Here is a 13,734-nt window from a genome sequence, read left to right on the forward strand (position 1 = left end):
GAAGTCTACACACATCCTACATACAACCAGATGTGAGTCAGGATGCTAGACCTCCTCCTGGCTCTGTGTGTGTGTGTGTGTGTGCACGCGCACGTGCACACACAAATGTAAGATCAAGGAAAGGGTTTGGATGGAGAGGGAGATGACAGACTTTTTAAGGCATGGAAATTATCGCCCAGCAGAGTGTCTGAATTCCCCACTCTTCACCTTCAAGCTCCTGCCCACCACCAGCTAACACTCACAGACCACAGAGCTGTTGGTGTTTTTGGTATGATTGCTATTTCTCTGTAGTCTCTTCAACCCCCTGCCCTGGGGGTCTGTGGAAAGAGAGAGGCAGTATCTTGTTAATGAATGGTTCTGCATCCTCATGAAGACCACTGTCAAGATTATGGGCTTCAGAGGGTTGATGGCCTCCAGTCATTCTTCACTTCACCCCAATCCCTTCTGAGGAAACTAAGGCCACGTGGGGGCTGTACCCAGTGGGCTTCCTGAGACTCACACAGTACAAAGCCTTTCCATTGGCCATTTCATTGTTCCAAACACTAGTCAAGGAATGGTCAAGAGGAACACTATAGGAATTAATGATGTAGAACTTGACAGAGAAGAAAAACAGTATTTTGGGCAAACCAATTGTAAGCAGATCACCAGACTTACAGAGTAAGAAAGAAGTGGATACACAAAAAGCTAGAAGAAGATGGCATGCATCCTTCCATTCATCTATTTATTTAGTTCAGATTATTTATTCAGTACTTTATTATGTGCCAGACACTGAGCTAAAAGCTGAGGTTATAATGGTAAACAAATCAGATGTAATCGCTGTCCTCATGCTTGTAGTGTTTGGTGCAGGGTCTCATAGCCTAGATAATTCATGGCTGTGCAACAGATTATCCCCAAATCTAGCAGTTTAAACCACTACTTTATTATGCTCATGCATGGTTCTGCAGCTTAGGAATTTAAACAGGGTACAGGATTCCATGATGTCTGAGCCTTAGCTAAGAAGACTCAATCGTTGAGCATGACTTAATAGCCAGGGGCTGAAATTATCTGGAGATGTCTTCACTCACTTGGCTGGCAGTTCTTGCCTAGCTGTCATCTGAGAGCTGTTGCCTGGACCACTTATATGTTCCTCTCCAGTATAATAGTCTTCGGGCAACTGGACTTTTCACATGGTAACTGGCTTTCCCCATGGTAACTGGCTTTCCCCAGAGCAAGTGTCTTGACAGAAACACACAAAAGCTTCAGGACCTTTTCTGATCCAGCTTTGGAAACCATGGACCATCACTTCTGCCACATTCTATTGGCTACTAAGTCCAGCCTGGATTGCGGGGAAGGAGAATTAGGCTCCTTCAAGCTCTGCCCCCAATCTCTTGGTGAAGGACAACAAGGTAAAAGCATGTGGGAATGGAGATACAGGTGTGGCCATCTTTTGAAAACACAGTGTCCCCAAAACATAGTGAAATAAGTGTTGTGGTAGAGGAGGATAGGTTCACATAGAAGGGATCCTAATCTTGACTGGCAGGGTCAACCAATAACTTTTCAAAAGGAAGTGCATACTAAGCTGAAATTGAGGATCAATGGAAGTTAGCCAAACAAAGACAGTGTTAGTCAGTTCCAGCTGCTAAAACAAATCACTCAGTGTTGGGAGGCTTAAGTAAGAAATATTTATTTCTCACAGTACTGGGGCTGGAAGTCTAAAGATCAGGGTCCCACCACAGTCAGGCTATAGTGAGAACCCTCGTCCTGGTTCACCTTCTTGCATTCTCACACAGCAGAGAGAGAGGTCTAGCTCTCCTCCTCATCTTACAAGGACACTAATTTCATCATGGAGGCTCTGCCTTCATAAACTAATCATCTCCCAAGGCCCTATCTCCTAATACCACCCTTTGGGGGGAGTTAGTGTTTCAACATATGAATTTGGCAAGACCATCACAAACATGTGGTCCATAACAAAGAGTATATGAGGAACAATATTTTAAGCAAATAGAACAACATGGGCAAAGGCCCAACATCTAGGGAAGACCTAGGCCATTATGGAACTGAAATGATTTCCATATGGCTTCCTTATTAGGTGTGAATGTGCCTGCCTCATCAGGGACAGTGGGATGGAGTTGGCGGAGGGAGGCTAGCATGTGCATATGTGTGTTCCTGCAGGATAAAAAAAGAAATGAAGCTGAAGAGGTAAGCAAGGACCAGAAGATCCTCGTGAAGATCCTGGTGAAACATCCTAGGGAATTTGAACAACAGTCAATGAGAGGCAGAAAGAAATGTTATCTGTATATAGAAAGACCACTATAGGCAACATAAAAATGAGAACAGAATTCAAATGCAAGCAGCCTTTAATTTTCCAGTATTCAAACTCTGAAAAAGATAAGGATGCTTATTTTGCCCATCTGGAACAAAGTATATGATGCTTTTTTGTCACCTTTATTATTTTTTAAAAAATTTAAATGGAAAGTGCTGTTCACTATCCCAGAGAAGCATACATAAGACCCATGGATTCAGACACTACCCCTCCTTCCCCCCACTCCACCAACATACAGCATTTTCATCACACATATAAGACTTTCCTGATTCCTATCAAAAGCAGTGGTGCACCTAAAAGATCAACATAATGCCTAATGTTAAGCATCATTTATTGCTAGTACAATTTTTCATAAATGTAGAGAAAATCTTTTGAAGAGGAAATGAAAATCCCCTAGTCACCATTTTCTTCTCTAGATAGAATCGAACTTTCCTCAGGAAGGGAAGATACTGAGCAGGAAATGCATCATTATAAGACACTTTATGATACTGTGATGATGTGGCAAATGGCCATTTATATGAAACCATTCATTTCCTGCAGCGTGGTTCCCAAGTGTTTGCCTTCTTGGAACAATGATGGGAAATTTCCTGACACAAGGACTATGAGGACAGCTCCACTTATATGTTGCTCTTACACTAGTCTTGGAAAATGTCCCATTGTCTTTCATGCGTTAGATGAATCTAAAATAGGCAAAGGAGTCTAGACAGTGGAAACCATATATAAGATCTATGTTCTTCCTCCATTATTTAGTACTGTAAAGTGAAAGTCACTCAGTAACCTCTAGTCTAATGGAAGAAAAATTAGGGAAATATACAAGGGTAAAAAATATATATGTCAAGTAACAAGTCTTTAGTTATTTTACTAGTTAATTACCAGCTATTTCAAGTCTTTTTTAAGAATAGGTGGGGTAAAAATTAAACATAAATGAATAAAATTATGTTTATCAAGTTCAAAAGCAGCTAATTTATAACATGTCCCCAACCTTCAAGACTCTACTGTTTGACCAATTTTGATTATATCCAGCAAGTATTCATTGGGCTCAGTCTACATGATACTTTGCCAACCTATGTGATGCCACACCAATCTATTTTGTTGTTTACTACATCCCAACACAACAGATGTTTTATACCCTTTTATTTGGACAGACTTTGGGCAAACTTACTACTGGAATCTTTGTTCTTTTTCCTTATTTCCACTGAACTCAAAATTAAGTAGTGGCCTTCAATTTTGTTCTTTCCCACATTTGCTTTGGATACTCTAAGTCATTTGGATCTCCAAATGAATTTTAAAATCTGCTTTCATTTGTACAAAAAAAAAAAAAAAGCCCTCTGGGATTTTGATTGGGATTACATTGATTCTGCAGAGCAGTTTGGAGAAAATTGCTATCTTAACAACATTGAGTCCTCTGATTTACAAAGTATATATCTCCATTTATTTCATTCCTCTTTAATTTCTCTCAGCATGGTTTCATAGTTTTCAGGTATTTCCATCGTCAAATGTGTCCTTAAGTAACGCAAATTGTAAATGGCATTGTTTTTTAAATTTTCAATTGTTCATTGCTAGTTTATAGAAATACAATTTGCTTTTGTCTATTGATTTTGTATCCTGAAATTTTGTTCAACTAAATTATTGATTCTAGTAACTTTCCTGTAGATTACACTAAATTTTCTATATAGACATTCATATTGCCTGCAAAAAAAGTTTTTATTCCTTTTCAAAATGATGCCTTTTATTTCTTTTTCTTGCCTTATTGCACTGCTTAGAACCTCCAAAATAAGTGGTGAGAGAAAACATTCTTGACTTTTTCTTCACATTGAGGAAAGCAGTCAGTCTGTAACCATTAAGTTTCATGTTAGTTGTAGGTGAGTAGATGTCCTTTATCCCAGGTTGAGGAAGTTCCCTTCTATTCCTGATTTGCAAAGAGGTTTTACCAGGAACAGATGTTGGATTTTTCAGACTTTTCTACACCTGTAGAGATGATTATGTGGTTTTTCTTTTTTACTTTGGTGAATTATATTGGTAGTATTTAAAATGCTAAGCCAACTTTGCATTCCTGACCTAAATCTCACTTGCTCATGATATGCTTTTTATTTTTTGTTAGATTTGATTTGTAAAATGTTTTTTAAAGAATTCTTACATCTAAGTTTAAGGGAAAATACTGAGCCGTAGTTTTCTTGTCTTGTTATGTTTTTATCTAAGTAATTTCAGCTTTATGAAATAAGTTATCATCTCTTTAATTTCTAGAAAAGTTTGTGTAAAATTAGTATTCTTTCTTTTGCAACTGTTTGGTAGAATTCACCAATGACCCTACCTAGATCTGAAATGTTCTTTGTAACTACAAATTTAAGTTCTTTCATACATGTAGGGGTATTCAGGTCTATTTCTTCTTTTATAAAAAAGGATTGATTGATTGATGTTGGGGGTGGGGGCTGAGGGAAATGAAGAGAGAGAATCTCCAGCAGACTCTCTTCTGAGCACAGAGCCCAATGCGGCACTCAATGTCACGACCCTGAGATCATGACCTGAGCCGAAACCAAGAGTTGGATGCTCAACCCACTAAGCCACCCAGGCACCCCTATTTCTTCTTTTCTTATTGACATATAACATTGGATTAGTTTTGGATGTAAGCATAATGATTATATAGATATATAACATACAATATAATAATATAATATATGATAATAATGATATATATTATATCATACATACAATCTCATATATATTGTACCTGAATTATATTGTAATATACAGTGCTAAATGATGTCCATATTAAATTTAGTTAGCATCTATCACTACACAGTTATAATTTTTTTCTTGTGATGAGAACTTTCAAGATTTACTCTCTTAGCAACTTTCAAACATATGATAGTGTTAACCAGAGTCATCAGGCTGTACATTACATCCCAGAACTCATTTATCTTATAACTATACCTTTTTGTACCTTTTGCCACTTTCACCCATTTCTCCATGTGCTCTACCCCATGCCTCATGAATCATACAGTTTTTTTAGTACAACTTGTGAGAATGGGCGCTATTCCTGGCCTGTGTGAGCTCAGGTACTATTTCCTCTAATCACTTCGGGTGGTTCATTCTCTAGCTTCAGATGGTTTCATCACACACATATGATTATTACTCAGCTGAATGTTGGTGGAGAATCTTCTGCAGATCTCTGGACTTCCCTCTGTGTGCAGCTCTCCTCTCCTCAGCATTCTGTCCTGCGATTTCTGTCTGTCTTGGTCTCCTGAGATTCTCAGCTCCATCTTCTCAAATCAGAATCCAGTAGGTTCTACTTGAGCTTTCTCTCTTGGTGACACAGCCTCTCTCACAAATGACAGGTCTCTCACAGCAGAAAGTTCAGGCAATTAGAGGACTCACTTTATTTGTTTCTCTTCAATTGGGATCACTATCTTCTATTACCTGATGTCCAGTGTCTTAAAACGGTTCCTATTATATTTACCATTTGCTTTTCTTTTTTTCCCAGACAAGAGAATAAATCCAGTCCCTATTACTCCGTCTTGACTGAAAGCTGAATTTCTCCTCTTGTTACGCCATGGCAAGAGTGGGTTTTTCTATTACTTTACCTGAACGTAATCCTAACAGTCACAGAATAGTGGTAGCAATTTGATAGAAAATTAGTAAACTAGAAAAATCTGAAGACATTATTCAGAAGGTAGCACAGAGAAAACAAGAAATAGAAAATAAAAAAAGTTATAAGAGACATGGAGGTAGAATGAGAAACTATAAAATATTTCTTGCATGCCATGCCATTCTTCCTTCTGGGATTAGTTCCCTTCCTACTAATGTATGTCCTTTTTTTTTTTTTTTCATTCTCTCAGTGATGGAAAAGTCCATGAGTTATAAACTGTCAGACTTGATTTGTTTGAAATTGTCTTTATTTCATCTTACTCTTGAATAATAATGGAGCTAGATAGAACTTTCCAGGTTGACAACCATTTTCTCCCATTACTTGAAGGCATTATGCTGCTGTTTTTTGGTCTCTTGTAATGCTAATGAGAACTCTGCCTTTAGTCTAATTGTTCCTTTGTAGGTAATCTACCTTTCATTCTGATTGTTTTTAAAATTTTCTTTTGTCTTTAGGACCCCACTGTTGCTACTGACCATGTGTCAGAATTTCCTTCCTTTTTGAGACTGAATAATATTTCCTTACAGGTACGTGCCCCATTTGGTTGAAATTCTTAATAATGTTTTAACAAAGATTCCTGCATTTTCATTTTGCACTGGCTCTGCACTTTATGTAACTGGTCCTGTCTTTGTTCTATCACGTGAGAGTTTTATTTGAAAAGCTGTAAAGGAATACAATATAGGAGAAATTAATAGTGTGTGCTTTACAAGATTGTTTTAACAGTCCAGGGGAAAATCACTCAGTGGGTTAAACCCTTCACAGATATACACAGTGTGCCCACCCTGGCCCCCTGATTCTCAGGTTGATCTCCCCCTGAGGGGGGTTTTCTTTTTCAAACCACCAGAATGTGAATCTTCATCCCCCCTTGGAGAAACACACCCTCTACTTGTTGATATCAGGGATGTCCTAGAATCAATCCCCTTCCATCCATTTGCACACCTTAACCAATGCAATCCCTAAGGCAATCGCTTGCAGAAGACGTTTCCCAAGTTAAGCTAGAGTAGCACTGGGAGACGGTTTTTTTTTTTTTTTTAAGACAGTCTACATTTCTGCAAAGAAGACATCCAAATGGCCAAGAGACACATGAAAAAGTGCTCAATATCACTCGGCATCAGGGAAATACAAATAAAAACCAAAATGAGATATCACCTCACACCAGTCAGAATGGCTAAAATTAACAAGTCAGGAAACAACAGATGTTGGCGAGGATGCGGAGAAAGGGGAACCCTCTTACACTGTTGGTGGGAAGGCAAGCTGGTGCGGCCACTCTAGAAAACAGTATGGGGTTTCCTCAAAAAGTTAAAAAAAGAGCTACCCTACAACCCAGCAATTGCACTACTGGGTATAAAAGATACAAATGTAGTGATCCAAAGAGGCATGTGCACCCCAATGTTCACAATAGCCGAACTATGGGAAGAGCCTAGATGTCCATTGACAGATGAATGGATAAAGAAGATGTGGTATATATACACAATGGAATATTATGCAGCCTTCAAAAGAAATGAAATCTTGCCATTTGCAACGATGTGGTGGAACTAGAGGGTATTATGCTAAGCGAAATAAGTCAATCAGAGAAAGACTATCATATGATCTCACTGATATGAGGAATTTGAGAAACAAGACAGAGGATCATAGGGGAAAGAAGGGAAAAATGAAAGAAGACAAAACCAGAGAGGGAGACAAACCATAAGAGATTCTTAAACTCTTAATCTCAGGAAACAAACTGAGGGTTGCTGGAGTGGAAGGGGGGTGGGAGGGAAGGGGTGGCTGGGTGATAGACATTGGGGAGGGTATGTGCTATGGTGAGTGCTGTGAATTGTGTAAGATTGATGAATCACAGACCTGTACCCCTGAAACAAATAATACATCATATGTTAATAAAAATAAATTATATAAAAAAAGACAGTCTAGGATAAATCTTAGCATTCCAGATTCAGTGCTCTTCAAGATTTCCCTGGTAGTTTAATATGCAAACATGCTTTATTTTTATTCTTTCTGGGTCATGTCATAGGTAACTATTGTCTCAGGAGAGATATGAAGTTTCACAAACATCAGACCCAAGATCCATATTAAGGATGAGAAACATTTCTCTAATGGCAGCATCATGTGCTCTGACTGTTCCCCTGAGTGCATAATAATATATATATATATATTATATATTGTTGTCCCCTCAGGGGAGCAGTGTCAGGCTGCCCTTTGTCTCCTTCCTAATTCCAGAACTTGACCAGAGGCCCATAGCTCATGAAAAGTGAGTCCTCATATATGTAACTTTTTCAAACAACAGAGCCATTTGCTTCTTGGTGTCTTTCCTTTGGCCACACAAAGACCTAGCGGAAGCATGGACATAGGGTTTTTCTGTACCTTAGATCACATTTGTAAGCAGGACATACTGTGCTAAAAAGTGAATCAGAATTAAATTTTTTTCTAATTTAAAGCAATTCCCAGGGTAAGAGGCTAGGATACTGCAGGTTGTATGTGTGTGTGTATTGGGGAGGGGAGCAAGTACTGCTCATAACATGGGTTTAGAATGAAGAAGAGTATGTAAAATTGAATTGGATGACAAAAATAATCCTTAGAGAAAAGCCTACTAGGTAGCTGGAATTCTAAGCGTAAATGAAAGAGGTCAGACCTCACTATAATAAAAATGCAGCTTTGGCTTCATGATTACAGCTACTGTTTTTGATCCAGCTGTCAGAGATCCTGCAAATATTTTAAAAGCATTTTTGGTCTGTTTAATGGATTGTGTAGAACTGAGCTGACCAGCATGAGGACAACTAGTCACAGGTGGCTCTGGGCACTTGAAATGTGCTGTGAAGTATAAATTTCACACTTGAGTTTGAACACTTATTATGAAAGAAAGAATGCTACATATCTCACTAATATTAATAATGATAGCATCTTGTACATATTGGGTTAAATAATACAGTATCTAAAGTTACTTTATCTGCTTCTTTTTGCCTTTTTAAAAAGATTTATTTATCTGCTTGAGAAAGAGAGAGCACAAGCGGGAGGGGCAGAGGGAGAGGGAGAGAGAGAATCTCAAGCAGACTCTGCACTGAGCTTGGAGCCTGACGTGGGGTTCGATCTCAGGACACTGAGATCATGACCTGAGCTGAAACCAAGAGTCAGACACTTAACCGACTGAGCAGCCAGGCGCCCCTTTTTTTTCTTTTTCAATGGGGTTACTAGAACATTTAGAATAGCATATGTGGCTCACATTCTATCTCTATTAGAGAACCCATGTAGTTTCTGATACAAACCCAATTAGTTTGGGACCTTTGGTATTCTCAGATTTACTCTCTTCCTGAAGATTCATCCCATTCTGTACTCACAACTTTGGTCTCAGACACGTCATTTGCTGGTCAGTGATCCTGCTCACTTCCCCGCACCACCACCTCTGTGTCTCTCTGCAGGTTGTCTTCTCTGCATGTGCTTCGGGGAACGGGAGAATCATTTTATTTCTGTGAGGAAAATACCCAAATTGACATTCCAAGGTGGGTTATTTTCTTAATTGAAATTTAGAATAGAGTGACTAGAGGAGTGAATTGTCAAATTTGGCAGAAATTTTCTTTCTAATATCAATGAGTCTGTCAATCATACCATAAAGACATACATGACTGACAGCCGCCAATGTCTTCCTCACTGTCTTGGTCAGAGCAGAAACCACTCATGAAGCCAGAGAAACCACTTGTGCAAAAGCAGGATTTTGCTAGGTTTTATTCTCCATCAGGCAGCTAACTCGTAGTGTGAGGAGGTACACAGAAAATGCAATGTACAGTGTACTCAGGGAGACTTATTTCATGGATATATAATTGTTTTGGTGGCTGGAAGTTAAAGGGCAGACAGAGGAGAGAAAAAGGAAGAGAGGGGGCAAAAAACTTGTAGGATTTCATTACTTAATGCATGTTAAGAATATACTGTATGCATTAACTTTTCATTTATTAAACAAAAGTTTTCCATTTTGATAGTTGGCTAATACATGAGTAATAAATGTAATCTTGTAATATTTTGAATATTTTACAATTCATTTGGTGTTATATTGAGCAAAAGATGTATAAAAAGATATATAGCTAACTCGTTTTTATTTTATATTTTGTTTAATGTTTAATGAAGTTAAAGTGTTGAACTTATAATTTAAGCTTATAATAAACACATCCTCTCATATCCAAAATTTTGGATTCACACTTTTCTATAACCCTATTATTTTTTTTAAGATTTTCTATTTATTTTTTTTTGACAGAGAGAGACACAGCGAGAGAGGGAACACAAGTAGGGGGAGTGGGAGAGGGAGAAGCAGGCTTCCCACTGAGCAGAGAGCCCGATGCAGGGCTCGATCCCAGGACCCTGGGATCATGACCTGAGCCGAAGGCAGATGCTTAACACCTGAGCCACCCCAGGGGCCCCTATAGCCCTATTATTTAAACATAAAAACTTACTTAGGATTTTTTTTAAGTTTGATTTGCCTAAGGGGTTACTATTCTGTTAATTTTTTTCCCCAAGCTGGTTATTTTGAAACTTTTGAAAAATCTTCAATTTTTTTTTATGTTTTTTTTTCTTGTGTGATACAGAATACTCTGCTACTCCTTTGAAATACAAGTGATAGGTAACAAAACTAGCATTTTCCTGGAAACTGCTTTTCTTGTGTAGTTACTTTATTGTGTCTGGGAGCAGTCGTGGATTTTTCTGGATATTGTCCAAATCTCTTTACCAGTGTTTAACATAATAAGAGTCAAATCTTTTTTTCCACTGTAATTTCAGCTCTTGAACGTACTCCAGATTTTGTGTGGTACAGTTTGTCTTTGCAACGAAGAACATTGGTTGTTCTCCCCACCCCGCAGAAGGTTAATATTAGGAATTATAATACGTAAATGAAATATGGAAACCTATTTCCTGACCTCACTCATGACCTATGCCTGAAATAACTACTGAGTAAAAAATAATGTTACATTTCTTTTAATGCCCCTAAAGCAAATTGTGATAATGGTGTGAATGGTGAATGAACAACTCTATTTTGCTTAGATGAAATACCGCTTACTTGAATCTACCTAATGCACCTTTAATATCGAACCGACACTGGTGATTATTATGAAATGCAATCTAAACTTTAATATTTTATTTATATCTAGCTCTAGCATAATTGAACTTGTAATAGTAGCACATGCTGACAGCTGCTTATTGCTAAAACCTTTAATTTTCTATCTGAGGACTTTCTTCCTGGCCACTGGAGTCTTAATGTTCTGCCTATCCGGAGGCTGAGCCACAGTGCCAGAAAATTCAAACCCTGAAAAGTAGCTCACAACCAATGTCAGATGAGGAGTCAACGGATAAATCTCACAGTTTTCTCTCCCCTTAGTGTAATGTTGAGGCACAAGGCTCCAGCACTCTACAGACTTTATCACCTGGTGATATTGTTGAAAATTCATGTTCTGACTCAGGGGATTTGGGGCAGAGCTTGAGATGATGGGAATGATCCACTTTGAGTAGGAAGTTGTACACAGTCCCCCAGCATTCCCTAGTGGAATTAAGCTCCATTTGCCCTCAGTGGAAGTTGCTTGATTATTCTTTAGTTTACGTCCCTTCTCTGTTTTTAAATTATCCTTTCCCTTACCAGTGTTTGCTATTTGCATTGGATCCTTATCTTAGGGGCTGCCTCTGGGGGACCCCAAACTAATAATACACATACATATATAGACATGTATATCTTGCTATCTTGATACCTATTTCTATCTTGATATCTAAATCTATATAGATTTATTCTATGGTATCTGTGATCGATCGATTATCTATCTATCTATCGTCTATCTTGAATACAGCAACACAGTGCAGTCTCTTAAATCCAGGAAATGGAAGAGCTAGAAGAGAAAGGAGGAAGACATCCAGGAGAGGCTGGAGAGGGAAAGTTGATGGTCACCAGGTAAACTGACTCTTTCTCCTGATGTAGTTGTAGAAAAGATTTGATATGGTGGAACTCTGGTTAAAGAAGGGACTGGGCAGTTAGCTGTGGCTGCATAGATGGTGTATTTCCAGAAGTCCACAGAGTGGTAGCCATTCTCCTCAGGAACATGGGCAAAGACCTTTTACCTGATTCTATTATTCAGGACACACCATCCAGAGGGTTGGTCATGGGGGTCATGGAAAGAAGGCAGGTCAAATGTTAATCTTGGAAAGGACAGGAAAGCAGAATAAGCAGAGAGGCTCTGGGTTGCTGGGTGGCAGGAAGGCAATGCCACACTTCTGGGCTTGTGGGCCAGCTCTGAAAAGAAGAGGAAAATTAGTGAATGGGCTTTGCAGATGTTCACCCAGGATTCTTGGTGCAGCTGATACAATGTGTGCTACTTACCTTGTAGAAATGTGACTGAGAGCTAAAGCTTGGGACTTTCTCAGCTCAAATCCCAACTCTGCCACTTCCAAGTTTTGCCACTTTTCCATTTTACTCATTCTCTTTATGCTCAGTTTCCCCATCTATCAAGTGAGGACAATAATGCTTATTTCATAGCGTTGTGATGAAAATCAAATGAGATGCTGTGTATAAAGTAATTGTGTTACTATAACCAGCAGATAAGAGACCCACCTTAACATATTAATGATTCCCATGCATGCTGGGGAGGCGGTGGGTGGTTGTTTCATCTGATTCTGGCATTGTATACACACACACACACACACACACACACAAGCATTTAATATCATATTCGTAGAAAGCCGATGGAGTGATAACACCGTGGTGATGTGAACCGATCCCAGCTATGATAGCCAAGAAATCCCACCACTGTTCTTAGCTGTGCATGGCATCCCTCCTGTGAAGTCTTCCCTTGAGCAAAGCAAACACCTGTTCTTGGTGAAACGCAAAAGGGAAACTTGGTTTAAAGCTCTTGCTTCCCCTTCTTGTGAAGCTTGGCGATCCCCGCTAAAATAGTTCCTGGCAAGGCCACTTTCAGTTTCTCAAGCACAGCAGAGAACCAGTGATCTGAGGTCTCTTAGGGCAAGGGCTCAGTTTGGGACCCATGCCACCATATTTGAGACTTATTTGGGGCTTAAAGAGAGGCAGAATCACTTTGATTTTGCCATCAAGATCCACCCTTCCCATCCCATGGTCTCACCATTTGCTGTGGCTTCTCTCCAGGACCCTGATGGGTTAATATTCTGGAAGCAACATTTTGGAAGGCCAAGGACAGGTCAGTTCTGAGAATCGTGCAAAAGAGAATCGGTCATTCCACTAAGTTGTTTGATTCCGGTGCTTCTTTCATCTGTTTTTTGAAAGCTACTTCCCCTCCTTAACCAAGTTTTGCCCCCGCCTCTTGATGGGTCAAAAAAGGTGGATGCTGATGGAAATCACAGATGTGTCCCAACCTCCCCAGCAGCAGTCCGGTCAGAGGTCATTTGGCCCCTTTCCAGTAACAGGTGGCACTCAGTCATCAGAGACGCTTCTACTTTTCAAGACAGTTTGAATCAAGAGACATTTACAGTAAGACAGGTCACCTTGCATTTCATCTTCTGTAAAGCCAACTACAAGCTATTTGACAGCTGCCTTTTTGAAATAAGCTTGTAGTGGTGGGTGTCATAGGTATCAGAAACAAAGCTTCAAGTCTTTCAACAGTGTGAGTTGCCATGGTTTCGAATTACACTTCAGCATACCACATAATAGATGTACCCCCGGCCCCCACACACTGTCTCTCACACACACTTACACGCACATGGAAGTAGGTAGGTAGTCAGAGAGGGAAGCATAAAGAATGTATGCTAATGTCTAAACGAAGGAAAAGTCGTTCGTAAAAGAGATTCCCATTTACAC

At 39.2% G+C, this 13,734-nt stretch overlaps 1 long non-coding RNA gene across 4 annotated transcripts; it reads right to left on the minus strand.

The window, feature by feature from the left end:
* Positions 1-9,290: 9,290 nt before the first annotated feature.
* LOC112838369 (uncharacterized) lies at positions 9,291-13,485 on the minus strand. Of its 4 annotated transcripts, none has more exons than XR_012373891.1 (4): positions 13,043-13,485; positions 12,286-12,407; positions 12,027-12,198; positions 9,291-9,406 (listed from the first exon to the last, which is right to left on the minus strand). It is a non-coding gene; the product is annotated as an uncharacterized lncRNA (long non-coding RNA). The 4 variants fall into 4 exon arrangements; XR_012373890.1 differs by lacking the exon at positions 9,291-9,406 and having other exon boundaries at positions 11,945-12,198; positions 13,043-13,124; positions 13,238-13,485; XR_003211961.2 differs by lacking the exon at positions 9,291-9,406 and having other exon boundaries at positions 11,945-12,198.
* Between the last annotated feature and the right edge of the window lie 249 nt (positions 13,486-13,734).

The sequence above is a fragment of the Callorhinus ursinus genome, unplaced genomic scaffold (genome assembly GCF_003265705.2).
Source record: "Callorhinus ursinus isolate GAN/ISIS: 27379988/994484 unplaced genomic scaffold, GSC_fseal_2.0 scaffold26, whole genome shotgun sequence".
Taxonomy (NCBI): Eukaryota; Metazoa; Chordata; class Mammalia; order Carnivora; family Otariidae; genus Callorhinus; species Callorhinus ursinus.